A 6,000-nucleotide genomic window follows, 5' to 3' on the forward strand; every position below is an offset into this window, starting at 1 on the left:
AGCAGCTGTTTAGGAAAATGTTAAGATACTCCCTGTACAGTTCTGGCATTGGGTGAAGACTGGATTGGGCTATAACACTGGCTAACCAAATAACCTGATGAACCTGTCTTGTGGACTTCGGTGTCTAAAAATGCTAAAATCACGTTAATTAAAAAAAATCACGTTGATATCAGAGTCTACTATCTTGAGAGCTTTTAAGCATATTTTCATAGCAGGTAGGAGTTCTCGTTGTGAAGATAGGCTTTGTCCTGTAATGCCTTCATCTCTTCAAGGAGTGTAAGTTCAAAGGGACTTGATTCTGGTACTGATCATACTATAAGAAGTCAAGAGTCACTGGAAAAGACAATCAAGCTAGGTAAAAGTTGAAGGCAGCAGGAAAAGAGGAAGACCCAGCAAGAGATGGATTGACTCAATAACGGAAGCCTCGGCCCTCAGAGTGCAAAACCTGAGCAAGGCTGTTAATGACAGGGTGTTGTGGAAGTTATTCATTCATAGGGTCGCCATGGGTCGGAACTGACTTGACAGCACTTATACACACACTCTGTGTCTTCTCAAAGATCATTCTTTGTATCAGAATATATCAGCTAACTACAAAGCATACGTCTATTCCTGCAGTTTAAAAAGCATAGGGTGGTTGGTTGGAGGATATTTCTGTGAATGATGCCTGCCTGGCATTTATGCTGCCTTGTACATCTTACTCTTCCAGGGAGAGTTTGAAATTTCAGAAAACGTGATGTACCATTACACCCTATAAAACAGGGAAAGAACATAATTGCAGTTATTCCTCAGGAGCTGTGTGGAGTACTAGAGCCAGCATGGTGTAGTGGTTAATAGAGGCGGAGGCGAATCTGGAGAACCAGGTTTGATTCCCCACTCCTCCACATGAAGCCGGTTGGGTGACCTTGGGTCAGTCACAGTTCTCTCAGAACTCTCAGCCCATGCGGAGGCAGGCAATGGCAAACCACCTCCAAACGTCTCTTGCCTTGAAAACCCTACGGGGTCGCCATAAGTCAGCTGTGACTTGATTGCACTTTACACACACACACGTACACACACACACGTATGGAGTACTGGGATACAACTCCTGTCTAGTAATTGAGAACTAAAAGTTTTCAGGCTATGTTGTGGTTGGTGGTGATGTGTCTCTCGGCAAAGGATTATTTGCCTTTCTTTTACTGATTTAAGAGAGTTATCTGTGCCTCTCTCTTTTTGGTGTTCAGATAATCTTTCTGCAAGAAGTACTCTGCGGAATATGGCCCTCCCATGGAATATTCCCTGTTCAATAAGCTACCTGTGTTGCAAGACCAAAAGAGAAACAAAGCTCCCCAGTTTCCATTCTAGTTTTGTGTCATAAGGATCAGACACAGACTGAAACCCATTTCATCGGGAACCTCTGTTTTTACATCTTAAATCAGTGGTGGGGTCACTAGATGTGTTTTTTTACATGAGCAGGTGGCAAAACTATATATGTAAAGAAGCTTCCATACTGAATGTATTGTAAGGTGTTTATAAACTTACATGCAACAAATTCTGAAAGGTTAGCAAATTGTATATTCACCATTCAGTAAGCCTGTGTTTAAATATACTTGTAACGTGGTTTTATGCAGCCAACGATAAAATTATGTCCTAGGCCAACCCAGCAGCAAATCAGTTGAGTCTTCTACCTTGATTTCATTACTTCTAGTTTCTAACGCTCATGAATTAACCTTTACTTGAGATCAGGATTGCTCATCTCCTGAGAGACAGCAGTCAGCTCTGTGCTGCAAAATTTCGCTCTCCAGTTTCATTACTGTGGTTGGGGTTGCCTGTAAGGCTAAATCCATTTATATATTAGTAGATAACTTGAGTTCAGAGAACACAAAGCGAAACCTCGAGATCTGGTAGGCATGAAAATTGTGTGGCACTTGAAATTCCAGCTGATACTAAGCTCTAGCTTTGAAGAGCTCTGCTGCTTTAAAGAAAAAAGCTCATTTCCAGAGGCAACATGAACATTTCTCCTGTACCACACCTATTAATGGAAACTCGTTAGGGGTTGTTGCAGATATTCAAACAGTGCATGTGTTAATTATTGCATAAGCCCTACTTTTTTAGCTTTCCCCCCTTGGTATCTTATGTTAAAAACCTCCCCTTTTCCCTTATGAATCTTCTTTTATTTGTGTCATTTGTTTTGTTTGGATTGTGGAGCCTGCAGGCAGGGGCCTGTTTTGATTTTCTTCATATTCAGTGCCTACAGTATTTTTAAAAAGGTAAAGGTAGTCCCCTGTGCAAACACCAGGTCATTACTGACCCATAGGGTGACCCCATATCACAACATTTACTGGGAAGACTATGTTTACGGGGTGGTTTGCCATTGCCTTCCCCAGTTGTCTTTATCCTCAGCAAGCTGGGTACTCATTTTACCGACCTTGGAAGGATGGAAGGCTGAGTCAACCTTGAAACTACCTAAAACCGACTTCTTTCAGGATCGAACTCAGGTCGTAAGCAGAGCTTTGACTGCAGCTTACCACTCTTCCCATGGGGCTCTTACAGAGTATTTATAAATGCTTATATAAGCAGGCGATGCTTGTATCAGCCTGCAGTCCGTTCCCCTGAATTGCTTACCAAAGGGCTCATGCCCATGGATGTGTTCTTTTCATCTGTGCAAAAACACAATCAAGTCTTAGAGATCATGGGAATTGGGCCTATGACTCAAAGGTTCATTGGGCAGTACTTACATTGGCAGTTATGCAAACAGAATCACAAGCGCGGGGTGAAAGATGGGCAAGCACAATCCTGATCTTCCACAGCATCCATAGTTTGAGCATCAGCACATGGCCGTGGGTCGGTGCAGATTTAAAGCTCTGGTGTACATCTGGCCTGCCGAACGCATTTGGCAATCCTAAAACTGTACCAGTTTCAAGATGGCATGCAATACCTATGCATGTGGACAGAAATTGCAAGCTACCACAGGTTGTTGCATCTGATAACATCGCAGCTGTTGGTTTTCAAATTCTTTGCTTTACTGTTTACATAATCACCATTTTTTTTTTTTTACAAGGACCAATCTAGGAAAGTAATGGAGAAGCTAACCTGACTCTACTACCTCATGGAACAGCTTTGTAATGTAAAGGAAATTGCTTTTTAAATGATGCACAGCAACTGTAGAAACCAAAACTGCATACAATAAAACTGGGAGATCCAATAACACTGTCATAGCTGTTATGACCTATTTAAAGCCCTTCACAGCTTAAGACCCACATACCTGAAAGACCATCTCTTCCCATGTGTTTCTGAGCTCCACCTACGGCTGGCAGGCCTTTTCCATTGTGTCTTCCATAGTGTGAAATGGGCTTCCTAAAGAGATGGAGAGCCCCCTCATTGGAGCTTCTGCAAGTCCTGCTTGTTTGTCAGGTCTTTTGAGGGGGGGTAAGAACAGCAGGCATCTTTGAAGAGGAGGAGAGAGGTATCGAGGTGGGGGTTATTTGGTTTTAATCTGTGACGTTTTAATTCTTATTTGTAAGCCTCCTTAACCCAAGAGGGAAAACAGGGTATAAATATTTAAATAAGTAAAATATTATGAAGGGTTACACATTTTTCTGTGGGGTGCATTCAGACACCTAGCATAAAAATCTACTCTTAATTATGTATAGGTGTCGATGAGCCTAGGCAGGCAAGAAGGAGTTAACATTTGCTTCTATAGTGAAGAAGAAGGAGAGTTGGTTTTTATATGCCGACTTTCTCTACCACTGAAGGGAGAACCAAACCGGCTTACAATCACCTTCCCATCCCCACAATAGACACCCTGTGAGGTAGGTGGGACTGAGAGAGCTGTGACTACCCCAAGGTCATCCAGATGGCCTTATGTGTAGGAGTGGGGAAACCAACCCGGTTCTCCAGATCAGAGTCCACCACTCCAAACCACCGCTCTTAACCACTACACCACGCTGGCTCTCGGAGTTTCACTTTGTTTTGAGCTATTTGTGTGACACAGTCAGTTATAAACATTGCCTGCCTGCCTGCAACTGCAAATCCAAATGTTGTCATAAGACATGTCTATTTCTTCATATAGAGAACCAGCATGGTGTAGTGGTTAAGGTGTCAGACTAGGCCCTGGGAAACCCAGGTTTAAATCCTCAGTCACACCATGGAAGCTTGCTGGGTGACCTTGGGCCAGTCACACACTCTCAGCCTTGACCCTGGCTAGTATTTGGGTGGGAGACTGCCAAGGAATACCAGGGGCATGACGCAGAGGCAGGTAATGGCAAACCACCTCTGAACATCTCTTGCCTTGAAAACCCTACGGGGGTTGCCATAAGTCATATGTGACTTGAAGGCTAAAAAAAAAAATTATCCATGTGGCATCTGCTTCACGGAGATAACTTGCCACAATTTGGAAACTGAGACATGAGTTAGTTTAAAGGGGCAGTCATATGCCATGGGCAATAACAAAAGCCATGTGGGATGGTAGCTGCGGCGTGAAGGGGAATTGGGCAAGAGTGAAAAAGCTGGCTGGATCCAACCCCTAAGGTGCAAGTGAAATGCACTGGGTGGAGCTGTCTGCACGTCAGGTTTGCCCTCTGGTATTACTATGATCTATCAGTGAAGGAGCTCTCTTATTTTTATTCTAAATTTCTAGCAGTGTTTTGATGGCTCTTGACAATTAAGTGTCCTTTGTACATGCTCAGAAGTTCTATCTTTTTAAACATGCTTTTATCATTGTTTAGATATTTTTAAACATATAATTAAACGGAAACAGTCAAAAGACATTTGTTAACCTTTTTTTCTTTCTTTTTTCTTTCATTTTTTGACATACGTATAGATCCCCCCGAGGAAGCTTAACGCGAAACGCATCGGGGTTATTAATATTTTGGAATACAATTTTCTTCCCACTGCAACATTGCTTTTTTTCTTCATCTCTTTCCCTTCCTGCCATCATACCCTGAGAAAGTGTGCTGGCCATTGGCCGTAACAATAAAATGGAAATGGGTACCCTGAGAAAGTGTGCTGTGTCGAGCAAGCCGTGATGCTCTTTTCTGCACAAAAACGGCAATTATCCTTGCCAAACCCATAAAATGTCACATGGGGAAATAAATGAGCTTCTAATGGCCCAAATAGGAAAACTGTTAAAGGTAAGGTGTGCTAAATTGTTGCCCATAGAGTAACATTGCTGTTAATTGAGGGCCATTGACCTTTTCTTATGCAACTGATTTTGTTCCCACCAAAGGTTGCCCTTCCAGCCAAGCAAATTTTACACAAGAAAGGTTAAATGGGATTTCCTCATCCTGTCTGGTGGCCTTGTGCCTTCAGTGCCTGGCACAACAGATCCCGTTCTGTAAAGTAGCCATTAGCAGGTCAGGGTCAATGCAACATTTAGAATACCAAACTCCCATGCTGCACAAATCAAAACCTCTGCTGGGATTCATTTATGACTATGCATATTCAATTGCAAGGTTTCTGTAGTTGGCATTAAATAAGCTTGCCGCTAAACAACATGGCATTTGGTGTTCCCTCAATGATCCTTCCTTCCTGACCAATGTTGTAATTGCTGTCTGTATGTCTTTGTATGTATTTTAGCTTTTTAATTATTTTAATGAAGTGGTTTTTGGAAGGGTGGCTTTTAATGGCTTTAAAATGCAATGATTGTTTTCATTTGTTATGTATGTTTTCATTTATTAGCCGCCTTGGTGGCCCTTATGAGGGCAGAAAGGCAGGGTATAAAATTTGTAATGTAAAGTTAACAAGTGTAAAGACTTGTTGCTGGTGACAAAGATCAAGTTAATTCATGCCACATCATTCTCCATTACTATATATGAGTGTGAAGTTGGCCAATGAAGAAAGCTGAAAGGAAGAAAGTTGATTCCTTTGAAACGTGGTGTTTGAGGAGAGTTTTACAGATACCGTGGACCGCCAAAAAGACAAATCAGTGGGTTCTAGATCAAATCAAGCCTGCATTCTCCCGAGAAGGTAAAATGACTAAACTGAGGCTATCGTACTTTGGTCACATTAGGAGAAGACGAGTCA

Source organism: Euleptes europaea, chromosome 6 (genome assembly GCF_029931775.1).
Source record: "Euleptes europaea isolate rEulEur1 chromosome 6, rEulEur1.hap1, whole genome shotgun sequence".
NCBI lineage: Eukaryota > Metazoa > Chordata > Lepidosauria > Squamata > Sphaerodactylidae > Euleptes > Euleptes europaea.